Source organism: Mobula birostris, chromosome 10, assembly GCF_030028105.1.
Source record: "Mobula birostris isolate sMobBir1 chromosome 10, sMobBir1.hap1, whole genome shotgun sequence".
Classification (NCBI taxonomy): Eukaryota; Metazoa; Chordata; class Chondrichthyes; order Myliobatiformes; family Myliobatidae; genus Mobula; species Mobula birostris.
The window spans coordinates 130,861,503-130,878,450 of NC_092379.1; the positions used below are offsets into that span (position 1 = coordinate 130,861,503).

General features: G+C 45.3%; 1 protein-coding gene across 2 annotated transcripts in view; it reads left to right on the forward strand.

Moving 5' to 3' along the window:
• Nucleotides 1-16,948, forward strand: part of LOC140204342 (A-kinase anchor protein 17B-like) — a 67,022-nt gene that overhangs the window by 3,341 nt on the left and 46,733 nt on the right. The window lies entirely within an intron of this gene.

Genomic DNA, 16,948 nt, shown 5'->3' on the forward strand with positions numbered 1-16,948 from the left:
TACATGTTACGTTGTGCATTTTGTTTTTATATGATTCAGAAGAGCATAAAGCATTATAATCCTTCGGCCCACAATGTTGTGCTGACCCTTAACCTACTCTGAGATCAATCTAACTTTTCCTTCCCACATAGCCGTTCATTTTTCTTCAATCCATGTGTCCATTTACAAAATGCCCCAAATGTATTTGCCTCTACACCACCCCTGGCAGGTCATTCCCTGCACCAGCCTCATTCTGCGTCGTAAAAAGAAACTACCTCTGAAATCCCCCCTGTACTTGCCTCCAATAACCTTAACATTATGCCCCTGGTATTAGCCATTTCTGCTCTGGAGTGAAAGGTTGGTTACAACGTACAGATTTTGGGATAATCTAGGGATAGGGATGTGGGGGAATTTAGAATTCAGTCTAAGTCTCTGCTCCGTGTTCAGAGACGAGTTATATGGACATGAGGCACCTGTGGCCAGATGTCAGACAGGCAAGGCCGCCCCTCCCAGGCCAGTGAGATGTTGGTGGGTGCCAGAGCCGATGGTATGCGCGGGCAGGAGGAGCGAGTCCCAGTGACCTCCTGGGCTCGCAAAATGGTGGAGGCCTGGTGTTTAGTGATTGATTACAGGACACGCCAATGTTGAGGTTCAAACTGGAGGTCCGGAAGTCGAGTCCTGTGGGTTGGAGCCGAGTCTGCGAATTTTTTCGAGTCCCCGGGGGAGGAAGAAGCTCGTTGTCTGCGGGCCCAAGTCTGTTGGAGGCTTAGCCTGTTCTTGGGTTAAAGGACTGCGTAGTATTTGGGTGGGAGGAAGAACGGGGATTGTTTTTGTTGCTTGGGTTCTGTGTTGTTCTACCGAACATTTTAGGTATGCTATGTTGGCGTGGAATGCATGATGCCACTTGCGAGCTGCCCCCAGCGCATCCTCCAGATGTATTTCACTGTTTGTTTTGAAGAACAAATGACAAATAAACTTGATTATAATGCATCTGTTGAATTCACTGAATTCACTATATGCTGATAGGCCTTGGACTTTAGAAAATTAGCTGAAGTTTTACTACTGAATAGTCTTCCTTGGACAGAGAACCTGGACTCAAAAGGATATGTGTTTTGCATTGAGCTGTACAGTACTGTGTAAAAGTCTTGGGCATATACATTTAGCGTGGCTGCCTAAGACTTTTGCACAGGACTGCATTTGCCAACGTGGAGTGAAGAGCAAGTTTGTAAATCTGGCGGGAGCAATATTGGGAATGGCAAGGTTGGAACACCGTGGGAGGGGTGCGGGACAGGTGGCAGAGGAGTGTTGGGTTGGGAGTGGAGTGGATGCAGCCATACCTAGTCCTGAGACACCAGGTAAGGTCACTTGATTCCAATCAATTGGTTTATTGATCATTACAGAATATCTCTCTGGTGTTTACTGTTCCCTTCCCTTTTTCCGAACCATGATTTCCCCCTCCTATTCCACTCTCAGTCCACAATAGAGACCCATATCAGAATCAGGTTTATCATCACTCACATGTCATAAAATTTGTTTATTCCTTTGTGGTAGCAGTACGGTGCAAAACGTTAAATTACTACAGCATGGTGCATGGGTCTTGGGCACCCCAGCTACAGTGTGTGTGTGTGTATGTGTATATATGTATATGTGTGTGTGTGTGTGTGTGTATATATATATATATATATATATATAATATATGTGTGTGTGTGTTGTTACGTACCCCGTAACTGGGTTGCCAAACCAGCAGAAATGGATCACTCAGTTGGAGTCTGGATTACTAGAACTAAGAAAGTTTTATTAAAGAAACAAGCAACACAGTACTCTAATCAAAAGGATAATGAATGCAACAGTTCAGCAATGATAAACATACATGTACACAGAATTAAGATAACAGGATCAATCAAGCTCTATCGTTGTCTAGGGGTAAATGACCAGTTTCAAAGTGATGCAAAGTTCAGTTCAATTTAGTTCAGTTCAGTTTGCAGTAATCGCTGCCGTGGCGATGGACAATGTGGGGGAAAGAGAGAGAGAGCAAAACGAATGAATATTCAAAACGGCTTCCACACAAACCTTCACAGTCAGATTTCGGGCGAGTCCTTTGTGATGTCATCTGAGGTCACTGACCGTGACCCCTCTATTTCCCGATACAATCGTTTCTCTGCGGTGAACCTGGCACCCAGGCACTTGTGGACACACACCAGGTTCCCGCCGATCATGCCTTTCCACCCTGTGCGTCTATGGCTTGTCCCGCGACCAGCCGTCCAAAACTTCCCACCGACTTGTGAGAGACACACCGCTTCCAGGGTCTCGTTACCTCGGGGTGTCGTGTGTGTCCTGCCTTAGCGAACCTGTCCCTTTTTATCCCCCTGCTGGGGTATCGCCTGTCCATCACTTCAAACAGTTCCGGGTTCAAAGGGTGAGCCGATCTTGACAGCTCTCCTTCCGTTAGACTCTCCCGTCCCTTCATTAACATCTCCAAAAGCTGCTCCATTGTTTTCCTTATCTCTCTCTCTCCTGAAGACAGGTGGCAGACCAACTGCTGATCCCACTGGTGCCAGCACAGGCCAGCTAACATCTTAATCTATGTGTATTCTCGTCACACTTCCCCCCCTTTAAAGGATTTTTACCGGGGTAAAAATTACAAACATGAATACATTATTTGATACACACAAATACACATCTTTATCAGCTATTTGGCTAATACAGCGAATTTGAAGTTGTCAACACCTTGACACACAGTCAGCAATCACATTTTCTGTTCCTTTTATATGTGTTATTAATAATCCCTTAGACCAGGCTCCAACTTAGCAAACTTCATGGTGGCCAAAAACACTGATGAATTGCGATCAATGTAACCTCCCATTGGGTTTCGTCCCGGACCACAATAACAAGGGTCGTCCCATTCCGACTTAGTTTTCTCTCACAAAGGCTTAGTAGGAGGGGGAGGGGTAGTAACCGCAGAGTTATTGCAAAACTTCCTACAGTACCCCACCATCTCCAAGAGCCTTCTGAGGGCCCTCTTGTCTGTCGGGGTTGGGATGTCAGAGATAGCCTGCACCTTAGCTTGCATCGCTGCCAGCTGCCCCTGTGTCACCACAATTCCCAGGTAAGTGACCTTCGTGTGGCCGAACTCATTTTTTTTCAAGGTTCACTATCAAGCTGGCTTCAGACAGCCGTATTACATCGCCAATACACACCTCTGTGTTCGTCAGCCCTTTCGTCACCGAATTACTCATTCTATAGGAGCGTTGTTCGCTAGGCTGGCCTAGTGTAACAAACACCACCCAACGTCCCAGTTCTTTGCATTGCCTTGGGACAATCAAACACACGTGTGCGAGTCGTTTAATTACTTCTCCTAAAGAGTGGCTTTGTTTGGGGATTAAGGGAGAGACCTTATCAGCAGAGCTGGCCAAAACAATAGCCTTCTCCCATCTGGTCGATACCATACTCATCTTTTCAAAATGTTTTTTTTCTCTTATCAGGGAGACCCTAGCTTCATTGATTTCCGCGCTAACACCGACTAGGTTTGTTAGCATATCAAAAGCCTGTGACCGTCTCAGTTCGTGTCTGCCATGATCAATAACATCCTTCCTCCTGGGCAGCCGGTAAACCTCTTTCATGATTCCACCAACTGTTTCCTCCAGCACCGCAAAATGTCCACCGAGGGGTACCTTGTGGGCCAGGTTAAAAATCTCATCCCCGTAACTCTTTTGCAACACCCCCCATTCCTCATCTGCGGGTACGGTACTTGGTTTCCCTTTCCTCCTTAGCACTTCCTCCTCCACCCAATAGCCTACTGGTTCCCTTGTTAATTCTGTGTCAGAGAGAGCTGTCTCTGCCAAAACCATCAGCCCCTTGTCTCGCTCCTGCGCCTGCACAAATTCTTTCCTGGCTAATACTAAGTCTGTCTCAGCTCCCTCACTACCTCTTGTTTCACTACACTCCTTCTTTTCACTTTCTACCCCCTTCTCGTACAAGGCTGGCAGAAACGTCTCAGCTAAATTTACTACCGCAGTCCCGCGATGAACCTGTGAGTCCATGGGCGGGGCCTCAATGCTGACAGGCTGACCTGTCGGTCTCACTGCTGGGAACACGATTCCCCCGGCGAGGTCATTACCGAGCAAGACTTCCACGCTTTTCATCGGTAATTCGGGCCTCACCCCGATCGTGACTAGTCCAGAGACCAGGTTGCTTTGTAAGTGTATCTGGTGCAAAGGGACTGCCTCTATCCCTTCTCCAATACCTTTGACCTTGACCTCCCCAGTCTGGGTCTCTGAGCTAAACTCTAATACACTCTTCAGTATCAATGACTGACACGCTCCCGTGTCTCTCCAGATCCGCACTGGAACTGGTTTTAACCCCTCCTTCACTGACACCAATTGGGCCGAGATAAACCTCTCGCGCCCTTCCTGAACTTTGGCAGACCTGTCCTCCCCTAGCGGTTCGTTTACCAGCTCGATACAGCCAGTCAAAATCGCCGTTTTTCCTTTTCCCGTCTCCTTCTTTGGAGCAAAGCACCTGGACGCAAAGTGTCTGACTTTCCCGCAATTATAACAGACGACCCCAGGATACTTCCTACCAGACTGCTCCCGGTCTACCTTATCCTTCTCACTAGTCCCCGGCTTACTTTCTGATTTTTCTGGTGGACTCTCCCCGCCGTCCTGAGTACCCTTCTGGTAGCCTTTACTCAGGGCAAACTTCATTTTATGCGTCAACACGTACTCATCCGCTAACTTAACAGTTGCGGCTAACGTGGCTGCCTCTTTCTCATCTAGGTAGGGTCTCATACCCTCAGGGACACAACCTTTAAACTGCTCAATCAGGATCAGCTGTAGCAGTCTGTCATAATCCCCCTCTACCCCCTTCGAGGCGCACCAACGCTCACAATATGTCTGCATCTCACGGGCAAACTCTAAATACGTGCGGTCCCACTGCTTCCTTGCATTCCGGAACCTCTGCCGGTATGCCTCCGGGACCAACTCATAAATCCTGAGGATGGCCTCTTTCACCACTTCATACCTCTGGGCATCTTCCGCGGACAAGGCTAAGTAAGCTTGTTGGGCTTTCCCTTTCAGTACACTCTGAAGCAAAACAGCCCACTTATCCCTCGGCCAGTCCTGACTGGTAGCAACTTTTTCGAAATGGAGAAAGTACCGATCCACGTCGGTATCGTCAAACGGGGGAACCAGCCTAACCTCCTGGGTCGCCTGGAATCCTCCACCTTGGTTCGGCACGGGCCCCTGCTCTGCCCTTATCCTTAACTTCTCCAGCTCGAATTCCCTTTCCCTCTGTTTCTCCTCTCGCTCCAACTGTCTCTCTCTCTCTCTCTCTCTCTCTCCTGCCTTTCTAACTCTTTCTCTTTCTCCTGCCTTCCTAACTGTTTCTCTTTCTCCCGCCTTTCTAACTCTCTCTCCTGCCTTTCTAACTGCTTCTCTTCGTGTTCTAACTGCCGTACCCAGACCTCATGCTCGAGTCTCAGTTTTTCAAGCTGCACCTGTACCGTGTCTCCAGCAGGTTTTTCAATAGACACCACCTCCAGCTCGCCTTGGGGAAACACACCTTTAGATACATAGTGCTCTACGATAGCTCTGTGTATCTCCTCTCTCCTCATTGTCGACTTCCCCTTAGCAAGATTCAACCGTTTGGCCACAGCTACCAATTCCGATTTCCTGGCATCCTCTAATGCCTCCAAGGTCGGCGCCTTTATAAATTCCTCAGCCTCCATTTCTGCTGTTTGTCTTTTCTTTCTTTCGGGAATTTTGACCCAATCAATTTACTCCGTCCCAAATTTAGCGTTCAAAATCGCGGACAAGAACCCCACTTATGTTACGTACCCTGTAACTGCGTTGCCAAACCAGCAGAAATGGATCACTCAGTTGGAGTCTGGATTACTAGAACTAAGAAAGTTTTATTGAAGAAACAAGCAACACAGTACTCTAATCAAAAGGATAATGAATGCAACAGTTCAGCAATGATAAACATACATGTACACAGAACTAAGATAACAGGATCAATCAAGCTCTATCGTTGTCTAGGGGTAAATGACCAGTTTCGAAGTGACGCAAAGTTCAGTTCAATTTAGTTCAGTTTGCAGTAATCGCTGCCGTGGTGATGGACAATGTGGGGGAAGGAGAGAGAGAGCAAAACGAATGAATATTCAAAACGGCTTCCACACAGGCCCTCACAGTCAGCTTTCGGGCGAGTCCTTTGTGATGTCATCTGAGGTCACCGACCGTGACCCCTCCATTTCCCGATACGATTGTTTCTCTGTGGTGAACCTGGTACCCAGGTAAGGGTGGACACACACCAGGTTCCCGCCGATCGTGCCTTTCCACCCTGTGCGTCTATGGCTTGTCCCGCGACCAGCCGTCCAAAGCTTCCCACCGACTTGTGAGAGACACACCGCTTCCAGGGTCTCGTTACCTCGGGGTGTCGTGTGTGTCCTGCCTTAGCGAACCTGTCCCTTTTTATCCCCCTGCTGGGGTATCGCCTGTCCATCACTTCGAACAGTTCAGGGTTCAAAGGATGAGCCGATCTTGACAGCTCTCCTTCCATTACTCTCTCCCGTCCCTTCATTAACATCTCCAAATGCTGCTCCATTGTTTTCCTTATCTCTCTCTCTCCTGAAGACAGATGGCAGACCAACTGCTGATCCCACTGGTGCCAGCACAGGCCAGCTAACATCTTAATCTATGTGTATTCTCGTCACAGTGTGTATGTATATGTGTGTGTGTGTTTGTATATATATATATATATATATATACACATACACACACACACACACACACACACACACACACACCCCTACCTAAAACTCCACCTGAATTTGCACAGTACTGTACTTGAAATTAAATGTAAAATGTTCAACACATGGTAATACTTTATTCAAGATAAGCATTTGGGATGGATGAGGGAAAGGGACAGTGTGATAATGTGTACAGTTTGGCTGCCCTGTTGTAGGGAAAACATTGTCAAGCTGGAGAAGGTGCAGAAAACTAGAGGACCTGATTTAGGGAGAGGTTGGCCACACGGGGTCTTTATTCCTTCGAGCGTAAGAGAATGAGAGGTGACCTCAGATGTTCATAAAGTCATGAGGGGTGTGGATAAGGTGGACAGTTATAGTCTTTTCTCCAGAGTTGGGGAGTCCAAATCTAGAGGGCACCGATACAAGGAAATAGGAGAGGGATCTGAATGAGAGATGAGAGGTAACTTTACCTGGAATGAGTTGTCAGAGGAAGTGGTCAAGGCGGATACAATTGCGACATTTTAGAGGCATTTGGATAGATACATGAAGGGGAAGTGTTTGGAGGGTTTATGGGCCCGATGTGGACAGTTGGGACTAGCAGGGAGGATGCTGTGGTCAGCATGGACTGGTTGGGCCAAATGGCCTGTTTCTGTGCTCTATTATTCAATATGACTCTATGATTAGGTTTTGATTACTGTATCAGTGAACCATCAAGGACAAAGTCCAAAGGAGAGAGAATCTAGAATTTCAGGAGAAATGGAAGTGTGAGTGGGCAGTTAGCACAGAGCACCCCTGTGGCCTTTCGCTCAATAATAAGTATACTGTTTTGGATATTGTTGTGGGGGATGACCTCCTAGGAAAATGCCATGGAGACCAGGTTCTGGGCACTGAGTATGGGTCCATGGTGCAGAAGGGAAAGAAGGTAGTGATATGGGACTCAGTAGTCAGAGGAACAGAGGAGATTCTGTGGACGTGAACGGGACACCCGGATGGCATGATGCCTCCCAGGTGCCAGGGTCAGGGGCATCTTGGATTGCATCCAGAGCATTTTGGAGAGGGAGGGAGAGCAGCCAGATGTCTTGGCACATATTAGTACCATGGCATAGGAAGGAAAAGCAAAGAGGTCCTAAAGAGAGAGCTAGGCAGAAATCTGAAAAGCAGGACCTCCAGAGGAGTAATTTCTGGATTGCTACTGTGCCGCGTGCCAGTGAGGGTAGAAACAGGAAGGTTTCGCAGATAAATGCATGGCTGAGGTGCAGGGGCAGGGCTTCAGGTTCTTGGATCATTGGGATCTCTTCTGGGGGAGGTATGACCTGTTCAAAAATGACGGTTACCCCTGAACCCGAGAGGGACCAATATTCTCCCGGGCAGGTGTGTTACAGATGTTGGGGAGGGTTTAAACTAATTTGGCATGGGGTGGGACTGGAATGAAGGGACTCAGGATAGGACAGATGGTGAAAAAGCAAAGATAGCATGCAGTCAGACTGTCAGGAATGGCAGGCAGATGATAGGACAAAATTGCAGCCAGCAGGGTGGGTATCAGTGCATTAGGGATGCAGAATCAAAAAGGATAGCAAATACAGTACTTAAGGCGTTACATCACAATGCACAGAGTATAAGAAATAAGGTGGATGATCTTGTTGCACTTTTACGGGTTGTTGGGTATGATGTTGTGGCCATCACTGAATTATGGCTGAAGGATGGTTGTAGTTGGGAGCTGAATGTCCAAGGTTATGTGTGCTTTTGGAGGAAAACAAAGGTAGGCAGAGCGGTTGGCATGGCTCTGCTGGTAAAGATTGTCATCGAATCATTAGAAAGATATGACATAGGATTGGAAGATGATGAATCCTTGTGGGGTGAGTTAAGAAACTGCAAGGGTAAAAGGACCCTGATGGCAGTTATATACAGGCTCCCAACAATAGCTGGGATGTGGACCACAGATTACAATGGGAAATAGAAAAGGTGTGTCAAAAGGGCAATGTTATGACAGCCATGGTAGATTTTAACATGAAGTTCGATCGGGAAAATCAGGTTGGTAATAGATCCAAAGAGAGTGGGTTTGTTGAATGCCTACGACAGGGGTCCCCAACCTTTTTTGCACCGCGGACCAGTTTAATATTGACAATATTCTTGCGGACAGGTCGACCAGTGGGGGGGGGGGGGGGGTGTCCAGGTAGGGTTAAACTCACCTCAACATGTCTTGCCAACTTTCTCACTCCCAAGTAAGGGACAAAAGTAGCAGTCAAAACGGGACACTTGTGTTTATCCCGAGAAAGACTACCATGACTATGAAACCTTGCGCGGGCACCTGTGTGTGCATGTGCGTACATGCCGTTTTTTTTTCTACAAATCGGTTTTGGCTTAATCTTCCCGACTACACTGTACATACATTATTTCTACTTTATATAGTCTGTGTATTTATCATATCATTCCTGCTTTTACTATATGTTAGTGTTATTTTAGGTTTTATGTGTTATTTGGTATGATTTGGTAGGTTATTTTTTTGGGTCTGGGAACACTCAAAAATTTTTCCCATATAAATTAATGATAATTGCTTCCCTTTACGCCATTTCGGCACGAAAGGTTTCATAGGAACGCTGTACCTTAGCGGGGGAAATGCGGGACAAGGGCAGTCCCGTATGGGACAAACCAATTTAGCCCAATATACGGGACAGTTGGCAACCCTATGTTCAAGTTCAACAGTGCGTGACAGGGAATGAGGAAAGGTGCAGTTGACTCATATCGTTTTCTCGCGGCCCGGTAGCACATGCTTTGTAGCCCATTACTGGTCCACGATCTGGTGGTTGGGGACCACTGGCCTATGAGATGGCTTTTTAGAGCAGTTTGTCTTCGAGCCTACTAGGGGATCAGTTATACTGGATTGGTTGTTGTGTAATGAATGTGAGACCATTAGGGAGCTTAAGGTAAAAGAACCCTTATTGATTGCATTATGATTGAGTTCAACCTGAAATTTGATGGGGGAGAAAGTAAAGTCTGATGTAGTAGTATTTCAGTGGAGTAAAGGAAATTAGTGGTATGAGAGAGGAGTTGGCCAAAGTAAATTGGAAGGAGATGTTGGCAGGGATGACAGCAGAGAGGCAGGATAGATACGTTCCCCAAAAAACAAGGAGATACTCAATAGTAAAATAGTACAAACAATGGCTGACAAGGGAAGTCAAGCTAATGTGAAAGCAAAAGAGAGGGCCTACAATAAAACAAAAATTAGTGGGAAGATAGAGGATTGAGAACCTTTTAAAAACCTACAGAGAGCAACTAAAAGAATCATTAGGAGGAAAAAGATGAAATATGAAAGCAAGCTAGCAAACAATATCAAAATAGATAGTAAAAGCTTTTTCAAGTATGTAAAAAAAGAGCTGTGAGTGGATATAGGACCACTAGAAAATGAGGCAGCAGAAATAATAACAGGGAACAAGGAGGTGGCAGATGAATTAAATGAGTATTTTGCATCAGTCTTCACTGTGGAAGACTCTAGCAGTGTGCCAGATGTTGAAGGGTGAGAGAGAAGTGAGTGTAGTTACTATTACAAGGGAGAAGATGCTCAAAAAGCTGAAAGACCTAAGGGTACATAAGTTACCTGGCCCAGATGAATTGCACCCTAGGGTTCTGAAAGAGGTAGTGTTAGATATTGTGGAGGCACTAGAAATGATTTTTCAAAAATCATTGGAACTGGCATGTTGCTGGAAGACTGGAACATTGCAAATGTCACTCCACTCTTTAAGAAAGGAGGAAGGCAGCAGAAAAGAAATTGTAGACCAGTTAGCCTGACCTCAATGGTTGGGAAGATGTTGGAGTCAGTTGTTAAGGATGTTATGGAGTACTTGGTGACACAGGACAAGATAAGACAAAGTCAGCATGGTTTCCTTAAGGGAAAATTTTGCCTGACGAACCTGTTGGAATTCTTTGAGGAGATTACAAGTAGGATAGATGAGGGGGATGCAGTGGATGTTGTATATTTGGACTTCAGAAGGTCTTTGACAAGGTGCCACACATGAGGCTGCTTACCAAACTGAGAGCCCATGGTATTACAGGAAAGTTACTGGCATGGTTATAGCATTGGCTGATTGGTAGGAGGCAGTGAGTGGGAATAAAAGGATCCTTTTCTTGTTGGCTGTCAGTGACTAGTGGTGTTCTGCAGATGTCAATGTTGGGACCACTTCTTTTTATGCTGTATATCAATGATTTAGATGATGGAATAGATAACTTTGTTTCCAGGTTTACAGATGATATGAAGGTAGGTGGAGAGGCAGGTAGTGCTGAGGAAACGGGTACGATGCAGAAGGACTTAGATTAGGAGAATGGGCAAGGAAGTGGCAAATGAAATACAATGTTGGAAAATGCCTGGTCATGTTGTTTGATAGAAGAAATAAATGTGCAGACTATTTTCTAAACAGGGAGAAAATCCAAAAATCTGAGATGCAGAACACCCTAAATATTAACTTGCAGGTTGAGTCAGTGATGAGGAAGGCAAATGCAATGTTACCATTAATTTCAAGAGGACTTGAATACAAGAGCAGGGATGTGATCAAGAACCTACTGATCTCTGCCTTAAATGGTGAGGCCTCACTAGGGTTGCCAAATTTCTCACTCCCAAATAAGGGACAAAAGTAGCAGTCAAATACCGGATACTTGTGTTTACCCCAAGAAGGACTACCATGATCATGAAGCCTTGCGCGGACATCTGTATTCACGTGCGTGATGTGCGCATGTGCGTACGTGCCGATTCTTTTTTTACAAATCGGTTTTGGCTTAATCTTCCCGATTCTGTTAAGTGAAACTACACTGTACATACATTATTTCTACTTTATATGGGCTGTCTATTTATCATATCATTCCTGCTTTTGCTATATGTTAGTGTTATTTTCGGTTTTATGTGTTATTTGGTATGATTGGGTAGGTTATTTTTTAGGTCTGGGAATGCTCAAAAATTTTTCCCATGTAAATTAATGGTAATTGCTTCTTTGCTTTACACTATTTCGGCACGAAAGGTTTCATAGGAACGCTCTACCTTAGCGGGGGAAATATGGGACAAGGGCGGTCCCGTATGGGACAAACTAGTTTTGCCCAATTTACGGGATGTCCCGGCGAATACGGGACAGTTGGCAACCCTAGGCCTCACCTTGAGTATTGTGAATAGTTTGGGCTCCTTATCTAAGAAAAGTTGTGCTGGCATTGGAGAGCGTTCAGAGAAGGTTCATGAGGATGATTGCGGGAATAGAAGGGTTGTCACATGAGGAATGTTCGATGGCTCTGGGTTCGTACTCACTGGAATTTAGAAGAGTGAGGGGGAATCTCACTGAAACCTTAAGAATGTTGAAAGATCTAGAAAGAGTGGATGTTTCCCATAGCGGGTGAACTTAGGAGAAGAGGTCACAGCCTCAGAATAGAGGGGCATCCATTTAAAACAGAGATGCAGAGAAATTTCATTATCCAAAGGGTGGTAGATTTGTGGAATTTTTTGCTATAGGCAGTTGTGGAGGCCAGGTCGTTGGGTGTATTTAAGGCAGAGATCAGTAGGTTCTTGATTGGACACAGCATCAAAAGTTACGGGGAGAAGGTCAGGGAGTGGGGCTGAGGAGGGGAGAAAAGGATCAGCCATGATTGAATGGAGCAGACTCAATGGGCCAAATGGTCTAATTTTGCTCCTATGTCTTATGGGCTAATAACCTATCCCTGTGCTGTGTTGCCCACAAATCTTTTTTTGTTGGAATAAAGTGTGAGGGGACAATCATCAAACCGGATTCAAGAAGGAAGGGATAACTGGGATCAAGAGCCAGATGGTAACTAGGGAGAGGGTGGGACCACTCCAGGATAAAAGGGGAAAACATTTGCTTGGATGTGAAGAATGCGAGTGAGGTACTTAATTAGTACTTTGCCCCAGGTTATTGAAGGAGGCAAGAGACAAGACTGCTGGGGCTTTGACCAGGCTACTTCTGCTTTGATGGATGCTGTGATACTATTTTGGGAGTTCTACCAATCCAGAAGCTTGTCCCTCATCACTGCAGATGCACTCAGTGTTTTACCATTGGAACTGAAACCAATTTCCAGGTTGGGCATTTTTCAAGCAAGAAAAAATGCAAAATGCATAAAGGTAGCAAGTATCAAGGAGGGTTTATGAAAATGATTCGGGGATTGAAAGGCTTGTCATGTGAGGAGCGATTGATGTTGGGCTTCTATTCACTGGAATTTGGTGAAATGAGGGGTGACCTCATTGAAACCTATTGAATGTTGGAAGGCCTCAACAGAGTGGATGTGGAGAGGATGTTTCCTATGGTGAAGGAGTCTAAAACCAGAGGACAAAGCCTCAGATTAGAGGGACGTTCTTTTAGAATGGAGATGAGGAATTTCTTTAGCCAGAAAGTTGTGAATCTGTGTAATTCGTTGCCACAGGCGACTGTGGAGGTCCAGTCTTTGGGTGTATTTAAGACAGAGATTGATAGAATCTTGATTAGTCAGGGAATGAAGGTGTCTTATGGTCTAATATGAGGAGAGGTGGGAGATTGGGGCTGAGAGGGGAAATGAATCTGCCGTGATGAAATGCGGAGCAGGTTTGAAGGGCCAAATGGCCAAATTCTGTTCTTGTATCTCATGAACAAGGTCTTGTGGGCTAAGGGAACTATGAACATGCCCAAGTTTGAGGTGTTGCACTTTGGCACAACAGACCAGGGTAGGACTTGCACAGTGAGTGGTAAGACACTGAGCAGTGCAGTAGAACAGAGGGATCTGGGAATGCGTATCCATAATTCATTGAGAATTGGCATCACAAGTAGATGTGGTTGTAAAGAGAGCTTTTGGGATATTGGCCTTCAAAAATCAAAGTATTGAGTACAGAGGTTGGGGTTTAATGTTGAAGTTGTATAACATGTTGGAGAGGTCTAATTTGGAGTAATGTATGCAGTTCTGGTCACCTACCTCCAGGAAAGATATCAAGAAGTTTGAAGAAATGCAGAGAAATTTTAATGGATATCACTGGGAATTGAGGACCTGAGTGATCAGGAAAAGTTGAATTTTTCCCTGGACCATAAGAAAATGAGAGGAGATTTGATAAAGATGTGCAAAATTATGAGGGTTATAGATAGGGTAAATGCAAGCTGTTTTTTTTTGTCCACAACTGCAAGAGATTCTGCAGATGCTGGAAATCCGGAGGAACAGACGCACAATGCTGGAGGAATTCAAGCAGGTCAGGCAGCATCTATGGAAATGAATAAATGGTCGACGTTTTGGACCAAGACCCTTCCTTAGGGTTGGAAAGGAAGCGAGAAGGAGCCAGAATAAGAAGGTAGAGGGAGGGGAAAGAGAATAGCTAAAAGGTGATGGGTGAAGCCAGGTGGGTGGGAAAGATTAAGTGCTGGAGAAGAAGGAATCTGATAGAAGAGAAGAATGGACCATAGGAGAAAGGGAAGGAGGAGGTGCATAAGGACAGATGAGGAGAAGAGTTAAGAGGCCAGAGTGGGGAATAGAAAGGGTGGGGGGGGGCGGGGGAAATTACCAGAAGGAGTAATTGATATTCATGCCATCAGGTTGGAGGTCGCCCAGATGGAACATAATTCCATCATCCAAATCGTTGACATACAAGGTAAAAAGAAGCAGTCCCAATATTGACCCCTGCAGATCACCACTGGTGACCAGCAGCCACCCAGAATAAGCCCCCTTTTACTCTGATCATTTGCCTCCTGCCAATCACCGTTTAACCATGCTATTATCTTTCCTGTAATATTATGGGCTTTTACCTTGTTAGGCAGCCTCATGTTAGTGCAGCACCTTGTCAAAGGCCTGCTGAGAATCCAGCAAACAACATCCACTCACTCTCCTTTGTCCATCCTGCTTGTCATATCCTCAAAGAATTCTAACCGATTTATCAGGCAAGATTTCCCCTTCAGGAAACCATGCCGACTTTGGCCTACTTTATCACGTGCCTCCAAGTACCCTCAAACCTCATCCTTAATAATGGACGCCAGCATCTTCCCAATCACTGAAGTCAGGCTAACTGGCCTATAGCTTCCTTTCTTCTGCCTTTCTCCCTTCTTGAACAGTGAAGTGACATTTGCAATTTTCCAGTTCTTTGGAACCATTCCAGAACCTAGTGATTTTTGATAGATCGTTAGTAATGCCTGCACTATCTCTTCAGCTAACTGTTTCAGAACTCTGGGGTGTAGTCCATCTAGTCCAGGTGACTTATCTACCTTCAGACTTTTCAGCTTCCCAAGCACCTTCTCCTCAGCAATAGCAGCTACACTCACTTCTGCCTCCTGACACTGTCAAATTTCTGACATATTGCTAGTCTCTTCCACAGTGAAGACTGGCACAAAATACTTAAGTTTGTCTGCCATTTCTTTGTCCCCATTATTTCCTCTCCAGTCATTTTCCAGTGGTTCAATATATCCACTATATATAGATATGTGTGTGTGTGTATATATATATATATATATATACACACATATATATACACACACACACACACACACACACACACACCCATATATATATATATATATATATATATATATATATATAAAAAATAAATTTTTGGTATCCTGTTTGATATTTTTGGCTAGCTTACCTTCATATTTAATGTTTTCTCTCCTTTATGGTTCTTCTTTAGTTGCTTCTGTTGGCTTTTAAAAGCAACCCTGTCACCAGGGCTCATACACCAACTTAGCTTGTTAGCTGTCTCTGTTAACAGCCACGTGACTCATTGGTGAGGAGGCCACCTTTCATAAACAATATTCGTATAGGGTCAGTATGATTTGGAGTTCAACCAAACAGAAATGCCGTGATGTTTCAATTAAAAGAAACCTCAATTTTGGGCAAATGCTGTGTAAATACTACCAATACACAGTTACCAGTAGCCCAGAAATGACATCGTACAACTGCATAAAATGATAAAGTAGGTTTACCAATTTGCAACTTTATCAAGCAGTTAAAGAAGAAGAAAGATAACAGGAGCTAATTTCTGTAGCAGCTGTGAGTAGCTTTACTTAATTTACTTAATTTTCCCGAGCAGCCACAAGTAGAACTTTCCTTCTTGGGATCCTCCAGGCATCTTCCCCGGTGCTCTTCATTCTGCACCTCCTGCCGAACAAACCAGACTACTGTCCTTCAGAAGGCTCTTTCCGCCCAGCTCTCGAGAATGTTCTGTGTCATCCCACTCCCGACTGGCTGACACAACATTCCTAAGTTGGACAATGTGGCTCCTCATCTTTAGCCGAGGCCAAAACACTCTTAGCCGGGGGACACCTTACTTTACAGAAAACTGCTAAAATAAAATACCTCACAGCGTGGCAGTAGAAATCTTAACCAGGGCATTCCAGAAAAGCTTCCCAATCCTCTATCTTGCTATATTCTATGCCCTCTCTTTACTGAAATCCGACATCTCACTGGATGGGAGAGTCACCAGCGCCAGCGTAGCCTGCCCACAACTTACTAACCCTAACTCGTATGTCTTTGTACGTGGGAGGAAACTGGAGTATGTGGCGGAAATGCATGTGGCCACAGGGAGAATGTACAAACTCCTTACAGACAGTGGAGGGAACTGAACCTGGGTGGCTGCCACTGTAATAGAGTTACTCTAACCGCTGTGCTGCCTTTTCATTCCTTCACTGCTTTGAACATGGGGAAAAGTACCGTTCTGGGCAAATTTCCAATTTCAAAGTCCAAACTGTATTTATTGTCAAAGTGCATACAGTACTGTGCCACAGTCTTAGGCATGCATACAGTAGCTAGGGTGCCTAAAACTTTTTCACAGTACTGTAGTAACTTTATGTATTACACTGTACTGCTGCCGCAAAAAGACAAATTTCATGACATGAGTGATGATAAACCTGATTCTGATATGGGTCTCTATTGTGGACTGAGAGTGGGAAGGGGACAGGGAGAGGGGAATCATGGTTGGGGAGAGGGGAGGGAGTGGGAAGCACCAGAGAGACATTCTGTAATGAGCAATAAACCAATTGTTTGGAATCAAATGACCTGGCCTGGTGTCTCAGGACAGGATATGTCAGCATTCGTGCCACCCTCCCCCCGCCTCTGTCACTCCTCTGCCACCTGTCCTACACCCCTCCCGTGGTGGCCCACCATTGCTATTCCCAACATTCTTTGCTCTCACCAAACTTACAAACTCACTCTCAGCTCCACATTGACAAATACAGTACTGTGCTAAAGTCCAAGGCACCCTGGTTATATATACGTAGATAGAAACATAGAAAA